Source organism: Myodes glareolus, chromosome 3, assembly GCF_982192425.1.
Source record: "Myodes glareolus chromosome 3, mMyoGla1.1, whole genome shotgun sequence".
In the NCBI taxonomy this organism is placed as follows: domain Eukaryota; kingdom Metazoa; phylum Chordata; class Mammalia; order Rodentia; family Cricetidae; genus Myodes; species Myodes glareolus.
Window position 1 is genome coordinate 68,515,559 of NC_142028.1, and position 19,742 is coordinate 68,535,300.

Below are 19,742 nucleotides of genomic sequence, written 5' to 3' on the forward strand. Positions count from 1 at the left end.
CCACTTTACAGACATCCATCTCCGTTCATTCTTCTTCTTATGGTCAAACATAAGCCTGTAGATTCGGGCTTTTTTTTTTCTTTAAAGTTTAAACCCCAAGGCAGACAAACTGTAAACAGTATCAGCTCTGTAGAGGAGGAGGGACCAGAAGAGGGAAGGGACAGCGCCAAGTTACTTTAAGGCGATAGGAGCTCAGCTGCACTGCAAGCAGCCACCTGTGGAGAAGGGAACCTGAGAGAAGGACTAAGGAGACCAAAGTACTAGGAAAAGCAAGCTTAGGTTCTGGCCAGCACCAGAAAGAAGGAGACAAAGAAAGAGTTACTCTTTGAGTCAGGGCTCAGAGAGGCAGGCAGACCCAGAAGAACCCATGACAGCTCATAGAGACTGCTTTTGGCATTCTATTCCCTCTCAGAATAAATGCCAAGAAGCAAGAAAGAAGCAAGACTGCAGGGTCAAATGGGGTGAAGAATTTTATTTTTATTATTTGCATTAATTTTTATTATTTTCATTATTTTTTTCAACTAGTCTTACTCTAGCTCAGTGGTTCTTAATCTTCCTAATGCTGTGACCCTTAAATAATTATGTTGTTGTGACCCCTGGCCATAAATTATCATTACTACCTCATAACTGTAATTTTTGCTATTGTTATGAATTGCAATGTAAAATCTGTGTTTTACAATGGTCTTAAATGACCCTGTAAAAGGGTCATTCAATCCTCAATGGGTCTATGACCCACGGGTTGAAAACCACTATGTCTAGCCCATAGTTACTAAGAGTTCACACTACATAGTCCAAGCTGGCTTCAAACTTGTAGTGACACTTTCTCAGGCCCCCAAGTGTTTAGCTTATAACTTGTGAGCCATTGTGCCTGGCAGGGTGAATGCTTTTTTTCAGAGTTTGACACACAGTGGCAAGCTGCTCCCAACAAGGCTTTGGCAACTGATAGTCCCTTAGCCAGCCCCATGGGGGAGGGAATCACAGGTCTGTCTCCAGGACTGCCTCCTTACTCTTGCAAATGACCCATTTCATGAGTAATAAAAGGAATATTATTAATTTTTAATTTGTTTTTATTTTAGTGCTTTGCCTGCATGTATGTCTGTGTGAGGGTGTCATATCCCCTAGAATTGGAGTTACAGTCTCAGCTGCCATGTGGGTGCTGAGAATTGAACCTGGGTCCTCCAGAAGAGCAGTCAGTGCTCTTAGCCACTAAGCCACCTCTCCAGTCCTGATATTTTACTTTTAAAATCATAATTCTTTTCCTTTTTTCTTTTTTGTTTTCAACACAGGGTTTCTTTGTGTAGCACTGATTGTCCTGGAACTTACTCTATAGACCAGGCCGACCTCGAACTCACAGAGATCCACCTGTCTCTGCCTCCCCAGTGCTGGGATTAAAGCACCAACCCCGGCATACTGTTTCTTTTTAAATTTCCTTTATTTTGTTCTTCATTTAGAAAATGACTACATTCATTATTTATATGAGTGCGTGTGTGTAGGGATACACACATCGTGGCAGGTGTGGCATCGTGGGAATAAGCATTCTCCCTCCATCATGTGAGTCTCGGGGACTGAACTCAGCTGGCCTCTGCCCTCCATATTTTATTTCCATGTGTATGAAAGTATTACTGTTTAAACTGCTATCCAGTAAAATCTCTGCCTGTTCCTTTAGCCTTTGCTGGTATCTTGAAAAGCTTCCTCATTCTGAGGGTCACAAGTCCTGTCACTGCGAGCTTCTCCAAATGTCAAACAGTCCCCAGATGGAGTGGGAGCCATGGCTAGATTTGCCTATGAACTCTGCCAAAGAAGTTCATGCTGGAAGCAGAGTTACAGAGGCAGTGAGGAGTGAAACAGCTTTGGAAACAGCCTGAGAAGTCAGACGACAGTGTGTGCCAGTGTCCCTGCTCTTTGCTTGGCTAACTCCTAGGTATCACCAGTGTACACATAACTTCCTCAGAGAAGTCAAGCTTGGCAGCTCATTGCTAATGGCTCTCACTTGGTCTCACACTCATGGTGTCCTGTGATTTCCTCCATTTACTTCCAGCGATTTGTAATAATGAACTTGTTTTAAGACTGTCACCACCCCTAGAGAAAGCATCTTATATACATATAGGAGCCATAGCACCTAGGTAATGAGTTTGATGCCTTCCCTCCCATTGGTAATGGTTCTTGCCAGGGCCAGCAGCCTCTGGTAGTAGTTGGTATTGCTACACTTGCTGCTGTTCTCCTCTGGTGTGCTGGGCTTCCTTTCTTTCACAGTTCCCCTGAGAGCACCAGTCAGGCATATCACATCTGTGGAGATGCTGCTTTTTTGCCTACACACAGTCTAGACGCCAGTTTGCTGGGAGCAGCTGTGGCCCAGACAATGAGTGGGCTTAGCCTGACTCCTCCCACCCCACTCAGGATTCGACTCAAGCAAATGGCATGGGAACAGCTCCAAGATGCTGGCAGACAGAAGGATGGGAACAGATGGGCAGAGAGAGGAAAAGATGCTGGTGGGGAAGAGGTACATGGGCTGCCTCCCTTCCTGAACATCATTTCCTGCTACCCAGAGCTGACTGAAGCAAAGGAAGCATGGTGAAGAGACGGGGCAGGAAAACTGGAGAACTGGGCTTTACAAACCTCCTTGCCCTTGCCCCATTCCTTCAGATGCATGTAGAGGCTCCGCCCTGCCCTCAAGCCATCCTGACAGGGATGCCTTCTAGTCTATCTCTAAATGAGCCATAGAAAGGTCTGTTTGAGTGATCCCACACCTGTGGTGATGGTAATACTACTGGTGACCAAGGTCTCAAAAGGACTTGGGCATTGCCCTCCCAGACAGTTGTCCTGAGCCTGGGGTGGAGACTCCCCCAACTCCTCAGATTTTGCTTAATGTTTTTCAGGTTGAGGTCCCAGCAGTCCAGGAACTCAACAGTCCCAGCTTTGAAGTTTGTAGAGCTTTGAATTTGTTAACTTTCCCAAGTTCTATCCGTGCAAGTTAGTGCCGCACCCCTTAGGATCTCAATCCAAAGCTCAGTGAGGTAAAAACAGGAGTTATGGTGTACCCGAGAGGAAGGCACTGAAGAATACATCCCAGCAGCCCCACAAAGCGCAGGTTGTAACTAGAATGGGAATTCCGAAAGCAAGGGGATCTGTGGGCTTTGCGGGGCCTGGGGAATATAAGTAAGTGGGCCTCAGCATAAGACAGCTACAAGCAGGTCTGGGTAGGGGATGTCTATGCTGTAGTATCATCTCATCTTAAAGCCACCAGGCAACTTGAGACTTCAGCCACAGCTGTAAATGATACAGCAGATTCTACAGCTAAAGCTGCCCAGAGCCCAAGTGTGTAGGTACACACGGCAGGTACAGAAGGGGTGGGCGGTACCAGAGGCCAGGCACTGATAGCAGATCATGAACACACCTCCACATCTCCAAAGGGAGACAGGCTGTAAAGACAGACGGTACTCTTAAGCAGTCTCTGTTCCCCCCAGCTCAGTCTTGCCTCATTTCAGTACAACTAAAAGAATTAAAGCCTGGCTGTGAAGGATCCAGCCACTCACACCCAGAGGGAATCTCCTGTCTCAGTAAGCCTGAGGGGCAGCCATGGGCCTGTACACAGACAGAAAGACACTCAACCTCTTTTTCTTGTTTGAGATAGGAATCTTTCCATGTTGCCCAGGTTGGTCTTGAACTCCCCAGTTCAAGCAATCTACTTGCTTCAGCCTCTAAAATAGCAGAATTACAGGCACCTCCAGCTTGGTCCTTGGGTGTTTTCCCTGGAGAGCTGGGTGGCCCTGCAGACCAATACAATGAGGAAAAGAGTAGGACCGTCCTCCTGGCGAGGACACAAACCACGGTCCTGGGCACTGAATTACTTACTGTGTGAACACAGCAGTTGGGAGCCATTTTATCAGCAGGACCCACTAGTCTATTCCAAACGACTTTGTCTATTCTGCAGGGTCAGGTCAGCCAACAATTTCCTACGCAAGCTGTCTCTGCCAGCAGGTCCAATTCCCACCCTCAGGTTCCAGGCTGTCAGAAAAATAAACCAATAAAAACACGTGCTCCTGAACTGTGAACTAGCTGTCTTCTAGTCTTTAACCTCTGGCATTTTCTACTGAAGGCAGGGATCCTACACGTCTACCTAGGTCAGCTGGCCCTGCCCTCAGTTTGAATCTCATTTGCTAAGCCTTGGTTAGGAGTCTTTGGGTTCAGACTCACTCCAGACTCTCCAAGGGCACCAAGAACACTGTGGCAAGAATAATGTATCTTAGTCAAAAAGGACTTGGGTTCCAGCTGACTCATGCCCCGCCTACTCCCCAGAGCCGGAGATCAGCAATGTTAGCAACCAAAGTTTGAAGTCAAATGCAGATTCAAACTCAGCCCTGTCATTGGTGATGAGCTCTTGGGCAAGGGTCTTTTTCTGTCTATTCTGCAGTTGTCTGCCAGATTAAGTGGGATAACTCACACAAATGGTTTAGCAGAGGACCTGTTGGGATATTTGATAAACTGTGTTATTAGAAGCTTAACTACAGCTGGGCATTGGCATAGTGGCACATGCTTTTAATCCCAACAGAGGCAGGTGGATCTCTGTGAATTTGAGGCCAGCCGGGGCTATACAGTAAGACAAAACAAAAGCTCAACCACAGTAGTGCTGGCTTTCGCCTGTCCAAGGAAAAGTGGACAGTCACTGAACTGGGACTTAAAGAGAGCAGAAGTAGGAGGGTACTCTGTTTTGAGGGGTGTCGATTCTGCTGTCTCCTGCCTTAGACTACAGGCTCGAATGGCTGGTAGCTAGCCTAAGAGCTGTGCTCTAACAATGGGGAAAAGAGAAAGCCTGGGAGCTGAGCTGCTGAGGGCCTGGGGCAGACTGGGCAGACTGGGCAGAACCAGGTCTGTCTGCTGTAGAAAGCTGTGCACAGCTGTGCGGAGTTAACAGGAACACCTGCTCTGGTTTTGGTTTGTTTGTTGAGACAGGGTTTCTCTGTAGTTTTGGAGATCCACCTGCCTCTGCTTCCCAAATGCTTGGATTAAAGGTGAGTGCTGGGATTAAGGAGAGTGCTGGGATTAAAGGCGTGCGCTACTACTGTCTGGCTGACCTGCTCTGTTGGGTGGAGGCAGAGTATGACATCCTTCAGAGAGCAGAGGCACTCTATTCTGTAGGTCAAGACTTGGGCATGCCAGCTGACCACACTCTACTCAGGGCACAATAAGGGGCCATCCAGGATGATGAAGCCATCTTTGACAGTTCTGCCATCCTGTTCCAGTCTGGGTACAGTGTGGGGGTTAGGGAAGAACCTGAAATGAAGATACAGTACCTCTAGTCTAAGACCAATTGGAGCATGGCTGGGAGATGCACACAGCTGGGCTATAAACCTTTCTACTTCCTGCAGAGTTAGTTCCAGGTGCATACATTTCTCAAAACAGTCAAAAGTCCTGTGAAATTCACTCTGACTGAAGAAGAGGAAGCTGCAACCTGTCCAAATGGCAGAACCCTGATAACAGAACTAATACCATGGGCCTCCTTATGTAGCACATTTAGCAAAGATGTATTCCTTACTTGTGTTCTTCTTTGGCAACTGTGCAAAATAAATCTGTGACAACCATGAGTTGAGGTACTGTTTTGGTTTTAATTTATTTAATTTTATGTATGAGAGTGTCAGATTCCCTGGAACTGAGTTACACACAAGTGTGAGCTGCCATGTGGGTGCTAGGAATTGAACCCAGTTCCTCTGGAAGGGCAGCCAGAGCTCTTAACCACTGAGCCATCTCTCCAGCCCACTTACTTTTTCTCTTAAGATTTTTTTTTTAATGTATGAGTGCTCTATCTGCACGAACACCTTTACAGCAGAAGAGGACATCAAATCCCACTATAGACAGTTGTGAGCCACCATGTGGTTGCTGGGAATTGAACTCAAGATCTCCGGAAGAGCAGCAGTGCTCGTAACCACTGAGCCATTTCTCCAGTTCCAAGTTGAGGTACTTTCAGCTAACTGGGTCTATTTACTTCAAAAACATCAATGCCAGTTAAAGAAAACCTAAGGCTGGACCCAGGCATAGAACTACAAGCACAGAGTGCAGGAGGTGGGGTAGGAAGATGAACAGTTCAAGATCAGCAACTCAAGGTCATTCTTGGCCAAGCAGCAAGTTCAAAGCCAGACTATGGACTTGTGAGACCCTGTCTTCAAGAAAAAGAGAGGAGGGGGACATACTAAACTGGGCCTGCTGGTTCATGTCCGTAATCTCAGCAGTGGGATAGCTGAGGCAGAAGGACTGTTCTGATCTAAGGTCAAACAGTGAGCTCTAAGCCAATATGAGCTACAATGCAAGTCTTTGTTGGCAGTGTACACTTTTAACCCAGTACTTAGGAGACAGAAGCAGGTGGATCCCTTGAGTTTGATCTACATAGTTGAATTCCAGGCTAGCCAAGTCTACATAGTGAGATCTGGTCTCAAACAAAACAGCAAGATAAAAGAAACTAAAGACACACAGCACATAATTCAAGGGGTGATTCTGGAGAAGAAAACCACAAAGGACACAGGTAACCAGCAAAGAATAAAGACACCCTCACCCTGTGTGTGTGTGTGAGAGAGAGAGAGAGAGAGAGAGAAAGAGAGTTAATGAGTTTTATTTTTTACTTATATGCATGTGTGTGGGTGTATACTATGTGTGGAAGGTCTCAGAAAGGGCCTGGATCCTCCACAGCTAGAGTTACAGGCAGTGTGAACCCTGATGTGGGTGCTGGGAACCAAGCTCAGATCCTCTGGAAGAGCAGCCAGTGCTCTTAATCACCAAGCCATCTCCAGCCCCAGTTGTATTTTCTAGGTTTGAAATGCATGTGTGGGTTACATAATGGATGCAAGTGTTTAGGGGTCGACAAAAGTCATGATGCTTGGCATGTACTCTCAGAGACACAGGACAAAGCCCAACCTGTTGGAATAGCTCCCAAGTCTCAGTCCACAAACTTAAAAGGGCCTGTATTTGGGTACATAATGGCAGTGGGAGAACCTGAAACCTCATTCTTGTCTGGCAGAGTCAGCCTGGCGTGAACAGATTTAGTCTTATACAGCCAAGAAATGAGGAGGGAAAATGAGGATTCTGCAATATTCAGGCCTACCACCTGGTGGCGCATTTCTGCAATGCATCCCCACTACTTCTCTGCACCAAGGGCAGGGTACCCAGCCCACCACTCTTCTTCCTGCCACTGATAGGAAAGTATGCAGGGACCACTCCATCAACAAGACACTGCCTCTGTCAGCTGGGTAACGGGCTGGACAGACAGAGTTCATCAGGTGGCATCAGCAGCTATCTGTTACAGAGGTCCTCCATGGTTCCTGGCTTTCAGCAAGGAACCCAAGCTCCCCAGTAAGGCTGCCAGACCCAGGTTACCTCCCCCACCTCACCGCTCTTACATGACACTAAATGTAGCTCATTGAGTCATGGGCGCTGTATGTATCATGAACAGTCTTGCCCTGCCCTTCTCTATGGCCTGCTGTCCTCACTGAAGCACCCATCACCGTTTGCCAGGGCTGGGCGCTCTTCTCTACCCCTCTGCACTCTCTTACTGGGCTGTGACTACTGATTGGTTTAATCCCCCCAACCCAGGTTGTAGGATCCCAAAGAACAAGTCCAACTCATCCCTGCCTGCCTGAGCCCAGTCCAGTGCCCGCCACAAGGCCAAGAGCAAACAGGCCATGCATCTCTAAGGCACCGAGGCCATCGTCAGGGCAGGGGATAGAGACAGCTGGATATGGAGGCGCCAAGTGTGATTCACAGGCGGTTCAACCCTGCCCCCTGCCAGGCCTGGATTGGTATGGGATCAATTGGAACAGAGCAGGGCAGACAGGGCAGTGTCTACCAGGAAAAAACAATCCCATGGCAAACTGGGTGCAGTGGCATGTGCCTATTATCCCAGCACTCAGTTAACAGAGCCAGGAGACCAGAGCTCAAGGGCAGACTGGGTCACACAGTGAGAACTGCCCACCCCCAAAAAATAAAGAAAAGAAAAACAAAATCAAAAGAAAGAGAAAGCAAGAGAGACAGCACTGGTGAGGCTGAGACAGGTGGGCAACTGTGAATGCAAAGCTAGCTTGAGCTACAGTGAGACCATTCCTAACAACAAACCAACAAACCAATAAAAAGGCTTCTATCAGAAATGCATGGGCAGGACGAGGTCTCAACTGGGTTGTTTAGATAGTGGAGGACATTCCAACCATGGAATAAGACCCACTCGTGTGTAGACACCTGCAGTGAGGAGGGGGCAGACCAACCGTGATGCAAGAGCTCTTAGAATCCAAGCGGGAGGCCTATATTCTTACATTAACTATACTAAATAATTTTTGCGTACAGCTTTGTAGTTTACAAAGCAGTTGAAAATACATAATTCTGACTGATCCTGCCCAACACACACAGGTGCTGGGCAGTGGTGGTGCTCGCCTTTAATCCTAGCACTGGGAGGCAGAGGCAGATGGATTTCTGTGAGTTCGAGGCCAGCCTGGTCTACAGAACAAGTGCCAGGACAGGCTCCAAAGCTACACAGAGAAAAAAGAAAGAAAGAAACTGAGATGCTGAGAACCTGCCTAAAGCCAAAGGGCAAACTGGAAAAGTTGAGACAGGATTACAGGTTTTCAGTGCTAAATCTGTTGCTGCTTTAACTGTCCCCTTTACCCCTAAGACTGCAACTTCCCTACAAATCTGTTCTCTATACTCAAGAGAGCAAGAGGGATTCACAGCCCATGAACAAGGGTTTCAAGCCACGGACCAGTTAATCAAATGTCAGTTGGGAGAGCAGGACCACTATGAGGCCATGTAAAGCAGGGCTCAGGTGAGTTGCCGTCACTTGCTCTGTGACCCTAAGCGAATTAACTACTACTACTCTTTGTGGGCCTCGGGTTTCCTCATACATAAGAAGGGGATGTTATCCTGGGGCCGGCAGGAGAAAGACAAGTGTCCCTGCACAGGTGACCTGGAAGAGACTCTCTCCAGGCACATGAATTTTCAGCTTGTCCTGGAAGGGCACCTCCTAATTTCTTTTTTTTTTTTTTCAGGGGGAACAGCACCTCCTAATTTCTAATGACCCATTCTTAGGGCTCCCTCTTCCCCCAGATGCAGGGTTTTACTCTAGATGTTGACCAGGCTGACCTCAGTCTTGTGATTCTCCTGCTGCCTCTGTCTTCCAAGTGCTGGGATTACAAGCATGCACTACCGTGCCCTGCCTAGATTCTTTGTAATTCTTACCACTTACTCATTAGTTCATCTATTTGCTTGTTTGTTACAATACTGGGGATAGAACCCGGGCCTTATGCATACTAGGCCAAGTTCCTTACCACTAAACTACACCTGCAGAGCCAATGTCTGCCTTGTCAGGACTGAGAAACCACAGCTTGGTGGCCAGGAGCTTCAGAGGCCTGTTCTCTACTCGGGTTCGGGCTGGAGTGAGACTTTCAGGGATAACCCTTTGAATCTGAATGGCAGGCATTGCTGAAGGAGGCATGAATTCTCTCCCAGGATCTCAAAAGAACCACTGGAAGCCATTTGCTTTGTGCTCTGGATGGATGCTGGGGGGATGGGGAGGTGGATTAGTAATCCTTTGACTCCAGCCAGGATTCCCTGATGACAAAGACTCATGCATGTGCTGTCGTCTTCACTATTCCCAAACAGAGCAATGATTCTACTCACTCTTAACTGCAAGAGGATACACATACTCCAGTGTCAGGGAACTAGAACACTGTATCATCCTCTCAGGCTGCACTGCACGGCCTGGAGGCTGCTAGTGAGAGGGCTACAGACAGCTCCGCTCTGGGCCTCTGGGAGAATACCTGCTGCAGCCAGAGAGGAAGTGACTCAGCCAGGGGAAGTGGGAGGGGTGCTCACAAAGGGCCTGAACAGCTCCCCTAAAGTACATCCGCTGCCATCGGGCAGCCTTCCTCACAGCACTGGGTCATGCTGAGCACTGCAGGCTGGGGACCAGAAGGGGCCTAAATGCCCCACTCTGCACTTGGGGATCCAGCTCTGTCTCTCTTCTCCAGGAGGCAGGCTTTACAAATTAGCCCCACACCAGGAGACTGTGTAATCACTTCAAACCCTCAGGAGTCCTCAGTGAGCTCCACCAGAAGACCAAGGTGCCAGCCAGGGTGGGCCTGGAGCAATTTTAGAAGAAAAGCCATAGGGCTGTGCACTGGCGGCAAACAGGCACTCTGTGTGGTTTCTCTGGGGGAAAGACAGTGCAACACTAGTCCCTGTGGATGCTGCTGAGAGCAGGTTTCACCAGCAATCATTCTTAGAAGCCACCAGAATGGGATCCAGGACACTGTGGCCAGTACTGTCACCAACTGACCCCTCCCTCCCTGCCTCCGGAAGCAGCTGATATGACAATAAGTAATCTGTCAGGGTGTGTGGGTGTCAGAGGAAGGGACAGTCTTAATAGTTCTTTCTTGAGCTGTGCTGGCCTGGTATCTCCCATCCAGAAAAGCAGCCAAGCACACTGGCTTGCAGACATTTGTGATGGGCCATGGTTCTGCAGGGGACCTTGTGCCATGTGCAAGGGATATTGGGGAAGTCGCTGACAGCTCTCCCACTCTAACTCACTGGCTAGAAAAGAAGATCCCAGCATTTGACTCAGGGGCCCTTTAGCTTCAAACATCAGTTACAGCTTTGTGTGGTTGACTCAACCCAAGAACAGGCCTGTCACAGGGTCTCACATGGAGTTCAAGAATTATCACCCAGAATAGCAGAAATCAGGCAAAGAGAAAGCAACAAGAGCTCAAAGGGATAGCGAAGTCTGAGACTCACCTTCCAGTGCACTGTGTGACCTGTACACTTGTTTCTGTGCTCAGAGCCTCCTCCTCTGGAGGGGAGGGGTGGCACTACCCCAAGGGTGCACCCCCAGAAGGGCTCTCAGAACCAAGATGTATAAGGAACCAAGCAAATGTCTAGCCTGGATTTTCAGAATGACACAGGAAAACCCAGGCTGAGCATGCATACAGAAATTCTCCCCATATACCATCTTCAACAGATTAAAAAAAAGAAAGAAAGGAAGGAAGGAAGAAAGGAAGAAGGAAAAGAAAATCACTGCTGTCACCCTGCAAGAAGGGCACTTTGGATCAGAGCCAATAAACTACCTTTTAACCTGTCTCTATAAAAAAGTTGAATTTCACAATTTTGGGCTGAAGATATAGCCCAGTTGGTAGAGCAATGCCAAGATTCTCAGTGTCACAGAAACTAGGCATGGTGGCACAGATCCCTGTTATCCATCCAGTACTTAAGAGGCTGAAGCAGGAGATTCACAAGTTCTAGCTCAACTTGAGTGATTTCCAGACTAGCCTGGGCTTTATGAGACCCCCATTGAAAAACAAAACAAAAAACAAAGCCAACAACAACAAAAACCTGGGCTGGAGAGATGGCTCAGTGGTTAAGAGCATTGCCTGCTCTTCCAAAGGTCCTGAGTTCAATTCCCAGCAACCACATGGTGACTCACAACCATCTGTAATGAGATCTGGTGCCCTCTTCTGGCCTTCAGGCATACACGCAGGAAGAATATTGTATACATAATAAATTTAAAAAAAAAAAAAACAACAAAAACCTAACTTCAACAGTGAACAACTCAGTTTAGGTTTTTGAAGTTTCACGAAATGCTCTTGCATGTGTGGCTGCCTGCATGATTATAGCCCATGTGCTCTGAGCCACCAAAAAGCCACAGCAAGCTTATCTCAAGGACCATGAACACCACCCAGACACTAATGTGAGCACACACCTTACTCAAGTATATATTGTTTGAGGGGTCTTCACCGCCGGCCACAGCCAAATTCAGCTATTCAGAAAACCACATGCTGTGTGAAACCAGTCAGCAAAAGGGAAACTCACATGTCTTGGGCAGAGTAATTCCAGTAGTTCTAGGGATTTATTCTCTAGATATGTGCATAAAAGTTCACAAAGATAAATTCAATTTGGGTCCTATGCATTGCAGAAGAGAAAAGAAACAAACTACACACATACACAAATCAACATACCCAGAGTCAGACAAGAAACAATCTAACCACCCACCAAGGAAAAAAATAGTTAACTATGTTCCAGCTAGAGCGTGAAATACTATGCAACCTTTAAGACTAAGTCCATACCAGCAGAGAAAAATGTCTATAATACATTATTCCCTCAAAAAACAAACTGCAAGCCAGGCATGGTAATGCACATCTTTAATTAAAGCATTTGGGAGGCAGAGGCAGGCAGATATATGAGTTCAAGGCCAGCCTGGTCACAGAATGAGTCCTAGGACAGCCAAGGTTACACAGAGAAACCTCATCTCAAACCAACGGAATACCAGGAAGTGGTGGTGGCATACACCTTTAATTCCAGCATTTGAGAAAAAGAGGCAAGTGGAGCTCTGAGTTTGAGGCCAGCCTGGTCTACAGGTGAGTCCCAGGACAGCCAGGACTGTTCCACAGATAAACCTTGCCTGGAAAAACAAAACAAACAACAACTAAAACAAAAAACTAAACTGCCGGGGCTGGAGAGATGGCTCAGTGGTTAAGAGCATTGACTGCTCTTCCAGAGGACCCAGGTTCAATTCCCAGCACCCACATGACAGCTCACAACTGTCTGTAATTCCAGTTCCAGGGGACCCTAACCCCATGGCAAAACACCAATGCACATAAATAAAAATAAATAATAAATAAAAAAAAAAAACTAAACTGCCAATACTATATGTACATACAATCCTCTTTTGGTTAAAAAAATTAAAAACACCCTTAAATCCTTAAATATACTCAGGGAGTTTTTAGAAGAATCTAAGGAGGGAAGGAGAACTTTTATATTTCTTATTCATATTCTTCCACATTATTTGATCATTTACCTACGGTTTAATAGAATGATTTTTTTTTTTTCAAGACAGGGATTCTCTATGTAGCTCTGGCTGTCCTGGAACTCACTCTGTAGACAAAGAAAGCCTCAAAAATCAGAGATCTGACTGCCTCAGCCTTCCGAGTGCTGGGGTTAAAGGCACATGCCACCCCTCCCTGGCAATAATGATAATTTTTAAGAATCTGAAAACTTGCTGAATCAATTGGAACTGTAAGTGCAGTAACCGCATCCTCTGAGGTGGCAGGTGAAATGTAAATACCCCAAGCGTGTAAAGCTGTGTGCTGAGGCAGGGGTCCCAGGAGCTAAGGGTAGGAGTGTCAAGGCCAATATTCTTGGTAAGTTTAAGCTCCCTCAGACAGCTTGCAAATGTGCCTGTAAGGAACTCCTCCTTGCTACCTGGTCTCCACAGTACTAAAGGCTGACCTGAGCTATCACCTTAGGGATACTCACAGACCACCAATGAAGACAGCAGTGGGTCCCCCAGCCCTGGCCAGGAGCCTGACTAGATGCCAGACAATAAGCCAAACTTGATACCACAGTAACCTGGTTCCATTTTAGTACAGGTATGGTTGTTTCTTTTACAAGAGAGGACACTGGGACCAGCATGACTTGTTCAAGGTCATTTGGCTAGCCTGTGACAGAGCTGGGTTCTGAAGTCAGGTCTCAACACAGGCTAACATAGTTTGAAGTGTCCCCACCTACTTCCCACAGGGAGGAAAGAGAGGAACTCTCATCTCAAGGCAGTGGTATTTCCATTCTTCAAGCAAAGGAGGGACCGACCATTTCAGTCCTACCAAGGTCCTTTCTGGCTCAAAAGGGTGACTCCGAGATTCTGTGGACTACGCTCCCTGGGGCCAGAACCTGGCCAGGATGGAGAAGCGGTTTCAGAATCACACAAGGATGAAAAGTCCCAGCTTTATTCTCATTTGTTGTTTAACACAGGGCAGAGCCTTAATCCCTCTAATCCCAGCCAAGCTGTTCTGTAGAGCTGAAACAAGCCGTGCCCTTCAGAGGCCATTCAGTGTCCGGGATGCTCAACAGGAGATCTCTGGTGATGGGAAGCCTCATTTTGTTGATTTGCTTCCTATTTCTTCAAGAGAAAACACACCCATTGCCCATGAGATGCACACCTAACCCAGGACACTGCTGGCACCAAACTTAATGCAAAAGTAGCAGGACTTTTTCGGCCAGACCTGGAAGATGCCAGTCATGGTGTCCAAAGTCTCACAGAATGTTGGACCAAGTCTCCCCAAGAGTCAAGAAATCTCCTTAAAAGCACTGCTATCTCTGTAGCACACCTCATTATATCAGCAAGTCAATCCTGCTCTTTCCAATTCCCACTCCAATGACAGCCCACTCTCTTTCTTAAGGACCCTTGGGCAGCAAACTTCTAGCTGGACAGTGGTGGTGCACGCCTTTAATCCCATAACTAGGGAGGCAGAGGTAGGCGGATCTTTGCATGTTCGAGGCCAGCCTGGTCTATAGAATGAGTTCCAGGACAGGTTCCAAAGCTACACAGAGAAACCCTGTCTTGAAAAAACCAAGAGTCTATGTCTATCACTCTTGTGGGTGGGTGGCAGTTCATATGCATGTTTAGAAAGGGCACCATCTCAGGTGGGCGGTGGTGGCGCACGCCTTTAATCCCAGCACTTGGGAGGCAGAGGCAGGCGGATCTCTGTGAGTTTGAGTACAGCCTGGTCTACAAGAGCTAGTTCCAGGACAGGTTCCCAAGCTACAGAGAAACCCTGTCTTGAAAAACAAAACAGAAAAAAAAAAGAAAAAGGCGCCAACTCACATTTGCTACCTCTCTCTGTCTGTGCTTCCTGACAACTGGGGTGTCCTTGAAGTCATCAGGTTTGTAGAAAGCTAAGCCCTAGGAATCCACATTCCCACCCACCTGCTTATCTCCACTTCTGCCACAGACAGGAGAGTGATAGTCTGCTTTATCTGTTCACTGGAAGTAGTATACTTGCTGGGGTTTAGGAAGGCTTGGTACTCAGGAAACTGAGAAAGGAAGGTGGCGAGTTCAAGGCCAGCCTGGGCTACGTAGTTAAGTCGAGGACAACTTGGGCTATTATGGAAGGAACTTGTCAAAGAAGCAAGCAGAAGCAGCCTCTTTGAGGCAATAGCCCTTCTAGGCATTTGTCCCACAGACACTTAGGGTGAGCTAAATCATATGTATGAAGAAAGTCAGGGGTTGGAGAATAGCTTACTGGTTAACAGCACTTACTGCTCTTGCAAAGGACAGGGGTCCGGTTCATAGTAGCCATATCAGGTAGCTCCACCTCCAGGAGGTCTGACACCACAGACCTCCACAGACACACGCCCTCAGGTTTCCATCAGTTACACTCAAACTGGCACACGATGAATCCTAGAATGACAGAATGCGCCTACAAAGGGAACCGTCTTGAAAACAGCAAGTAGACCACACAGGCAATACTAGCCTCTCACCCTTGGCTCTTGATTCCACATCTTGGAATACGTGTAGGGGAGTCTCGGGGCCACCCTGAGGCTACAATCTTATTTGAGCAGGCCACTTCCTTATATCCAGTTTCTAGACAGGCTGGCTTCAGATCTGCTAGGTAGCAGACCATCATCAGCTTGTAAACCTCCTGCCTCTACTTCCCCAGTGCTGCATTACAGGCGTGCACCAGAACACCTAGTTTTTATGCCCTGCTAGGGACTGAACTAGGGCTCCATGTATGCCAAGCAAGCACTCTGCCAACAGAGCCACATCCTCAGACTTTCCAATTCTTCGTTTTTAAAAGACTTATACAATGTTCTGATTAGATTCTTTCTTCTCCTCCAACTGCTTCCCACCTCCCCACACAGTTTTATCTTTTTTGAGACTGCTGCCCTATAGCTGGCCTTGAACTCATGGTCGCCTCCCCTCCTCAGCTTGCCCTGGTCCAAGCCCCCACTAGCCTGCCTGTGATTACTGCAGCACTCACTCTCCCCAGCCCCAGTTCATCGTTCTTCTGAAGCCAGAGGACTCTTCGGGAGATGAAGGTTTAAATGTGTCTCCAGCACGCAGACACCAACGGGATAATAACGCTTGAGCATCTTCACTGGGTGCCTACCTCTCCAGTTTATCTCTCCAGCACGTCCTGCAGCCAAATCCTGTTACATCCTGTGATGGAACCCCTGTGGCACCTAAATTGCCATACACTCACAGACAGACAGACACACACCACCTGTGTCACACTGCTTCCATTGCCTTGAGTGCCGCACAGAACCACTCCTCAAAGTTCTCAGGGCTCTCCAAACCTCTCCTCAATATCCTCATCCCCAGGCAAACTGTTCCATCTGTTCCCTTGAATTGTACTTCATACTGCACAGACTTCTGGGAAAGACTGCCCAGCATCTGTCCGTGCAAGTGCCAATGGATCAGGGTGCCTGGCTCCACTGGACACATTCTCCTCTAGAGCAGAATCTGTCCTTCTCTCCTCTTCCTTGCCCTGATGCCCAGCACATGACAATCACAAGAGGGGAACCATGGGTGTACAGCAGAGACTCTCTTCTTTGAACCACCATACACATACCCGACGCAGCGCACAGCCATCAAACGTGATGCTTCCTGATGATGCTAACTCAGGCTCTGCACCAGGCTCATTGGCGGGGACTCCAGAGAACTTGGCATGTATTTTCTCCAGGTCATACTTTAAAATGCTATTTGCCACTGGATGGTGGTGGCACATACCTTTAATCTCAGCACTCTGGGAGGCAGAGGCAGGAGGATCTCTGCCAGTTTGAGGCCAGTCTGGTCTACAGATTGAGTTTCAGGACAGTCAAGTCTACACAGAGAAAGTCTATTTAGAAAAACAAACAACGATTTATCACCCAGCATGCAGGTACAAGTATGTACCCTGCACTAGGGAGGCAGGTACAGGAGGATCAACCAAACTTGAAGCTAGCCTAGGCTACACCGAGAGACCCTGTCTCAAAAGGTCAAAACAAAACACTTATTTCTCAGCAGTCCTGCTTTTCTGGGGGTTGGGGTAGGGTTAAGACAGAGTCGTCGTTCCCCCGCTCTCCACCTCAGGTTTTTGAGACAGGGTTCCTCTGTACAGCCCTGGCTGGCGTGGAACTCGCTCTGTAGACCATGCTAACCTTGAATTCAGAAATCCACCTGCCTGTGCCTCCAAGTGCTGGGATTAAATAATGTGTGCACTAGCATTGCCTGGCAAGACAGGGTCTCTTTATGTAGCCTTAACTGTCTTAGAACTCATCATGTAGACCAGGCTGGACACGAACTCAAAGAGATCTACCTGCCTCTGCCTCCTATGCCTAGCTCTGCCTCTACTTTTTTTTTTTTTAAAGGTTTTAGGAAAGAGCTGAATGTGCATTCTCTTATACAGCCTTATACAGCCTGGTCAAGTCCCTTTTTCTTTTCAGAAAGACTACAATACAATCCAGTGCTTTCACAACCCCGTAGGACAGTCCTGACAGCTCACTGGGACACAGTTCTACTATGTAGAACTATGCCGCCCGTAGTGGCTAACAGGGTTGGGATTAGAACCAGATCTATTTGAGCCAAACAAGCTCTTAACCTCTACAGCCTATTGTCTTATCCATTAAAGGCACAAGAGCAGAAATGTAACACCTGCTACAACTGGCCTTCTGGGAGGGAAGCTCTACCTTGAAGCTGCTTAGGCAGCCTGACATCTCAGAGAGAGAAGGGCACGTGTGCCAGGCACTGCCACAGGTCAGTCACCTAACACTAGTTGCAAATGGTATCTCCTCAACACAGATCCATTATGCCTGCACCATCTCTCCTTCTGGAAAAGCGTGATGGTCCTGATGAGGCCTACAGCTCTTTCACCTCCTTCAGCTCTTCGCCTCTCTTGTACAGAGAAAGCGATCTAAAGCATGGTCTAGTAATGGCATGCGGCTGAAAGCTTTCTATGAGCCTCTCACTGCACTGGGCACAACGTCTCAGATTATCAATGGGATCTCATCAGCCTATTCTGCTTCACTTTGTATTATGTCAGCCTCCACACCACTTTACTGAACAAGTTGGGGTTTCTGAGATAAACTCAGGTTTTCTGCCTCTCTCTGGCTCTCTGTACTTCTCTCCATAGAGGTCTTCCCCCTTTATTCTCACCTGGCTAGACCCCTCCCCCTGCCCCCGCCATCCTTCTAGACTGAATTCCTGTCACCATTCTCTTCCTAGGGTACCCCTCCACTTCATGCTTCGCGTCCCAGACTGAGCTAGCAGCTTCCCTTACTGGATCCCCTCAGCATTCAGTTCCTGTTGCTTGTGTGGATCACTTTTCAACTACCTGCCTGCGGGTCACTAGACAGTGAACTAGTACAGATAAGAATCTCTTTATTATGCGTTAACTCTCCACAACAAGTCTTTACCATTTTCCAAATGAGGACACAAACACAAATGGTCCAAGGTCACACAGCCAGAAAGCTGCTGCACCAGAATTTGAACTTAGGGAGTAAAGGGCATGGTGGTGCACATCTTTAATTCCAGAATTTACGAAGTATGGCTCCAAAGTCTACCAATAAAGCACTTGCCTCTGCAGGTCAGATCCTTTTGTTATGTGAGGAATGAATGAATGAAAGAATGAGGACTATCTCTGGCAGGTCTAGGTCTGATCTACAAAAACTTGCAATAACAGGGCCATTAAGAAGGGCAGAAGGAACTCCCAGCACTGTTTACAAATAAGGATTCGCTGGGCCCAACGATTTTGCTCTTCCTTATCTCATGCAAAACTAGAGGGAAAGGTGCCCAGCCCAGCATGACTACCCTCTTCCTCAATGATCTTCAAAACCAGCAAAGCCAACCGGTTTCCTTGGGTGACTTAAAACAGAGCAAAGTCTATCCTGCCACTGAAGGCGGCTGTCATCTCTTCCTTCCGCCAACAACCTGGGGGGTGGGGGTGGACAGAGAAGCCACCGGGAATCCGAAAGCTCCTAGCCAATGTTGAAAGGTGGGGCCAAGCAGCGTAGGAATGGGCGGGCCTGACCAGGACGGCAGGTGAAACACTGACCACAGCAAGCTCTCCCACGGTGAAGACCGGCCCAACGTGGATCTGGCAAGCAGGTAGCTGTGACTCGCACCTGAACGCCGCCCAGGATGTGCAAATTCCCCAGAAGCGATGGTGTCGGTGCCAACGGGTGAGGGCTCCAGGAGGAAAGCCTTGGCTGGCTTTCCCTGGGGACTCGTCCTAACTTTCAAGTCACTCTCTAGGTCAGAAGAGAAGCAAGGCGAGGGGGGGGGGGGTCTCTTTAGCGGAAAACTCAGCATGGATCAAACGCCGGCTGCTTCAGTGACAGGCTGAGTGGGTCTGGGCAAGACAGGCAATGCCCACTCCCCAGGGCTGCGGCGAAGACCCAGGCTCCCGACGGCCGCCGCCCCCGCCGCTGGGAAGGACAGACCCCCGACGGAGGAGGGAGCATTCGCTAGTGCCATTTTTGTGGGGCTGGACAGCTTCGGACTGTCACCGGGGTCCCTATGCCACGGTCACTGAGGCCCGCCCCGCCAGCACTCAGCCCCCACCCGGCTTCGGGCGTCCCGGGACCCCGGACTCACCTTTCCCGGGAGTTCAGCGCTGCTCGCCCATAGTCCGCAGCCCGGAGCCGGGGCTGCTCGGCGCTCCGTCCCGGTGGCCGGGGCCGGGCCGGGGGCGTGGGAGCCACTCACCGCCGCCTCCCAGCGCAGCCGCCCGTGCCGCCGCTGCCGCCGCCGCCTCCCTCCATGGCTGCGGCGCCGCCACCTGACAACGGAAGTGACGCATCGTCCCGCGGCCCCACCCCCCGCCTCCTCGCCTGAGTCTGGGGTTGGGGCGCCATCTTGAGGACGGGCGGAAGCCTTCAGGCTGGAGGCCCAGATAAGATCACCGATTGGTTCTGGGTGGAGTCTGGGTCGAAATCTGTAAAACGATTGGTCAGGGGGCGGTACT

The 19,742-nt window shown here is 48.6% G+C and overlaps 1 protein-coding gene across 2 annotated transcripts in view; it reads right to left on the reverse strand.

The window, feature by feature from the left end:
• Window positions 1-19,511, reverse strand: part of Stk40 (serine/threonine kinase 40) — a 38,424-nt gene extending 18,913 nt beyond the window's left edge. The window contains exon 1 of one of the 2 annotated variants that reach the window (XM_085686576.2): window positions 19,373-19,511. The gene's annotated coding sequence lies outside the window, so the exon portion shown is untranslated. Of the gene's footprint in view, window positions 1-18,830; window positions 18,963-19,372 lie in introns of those variants that run through there. The other variant, XM_048434438.3, reaches the window with a different exon arrangement.
• Window positions 19,512-19,742: the final 231 nt, after the last annotated feature.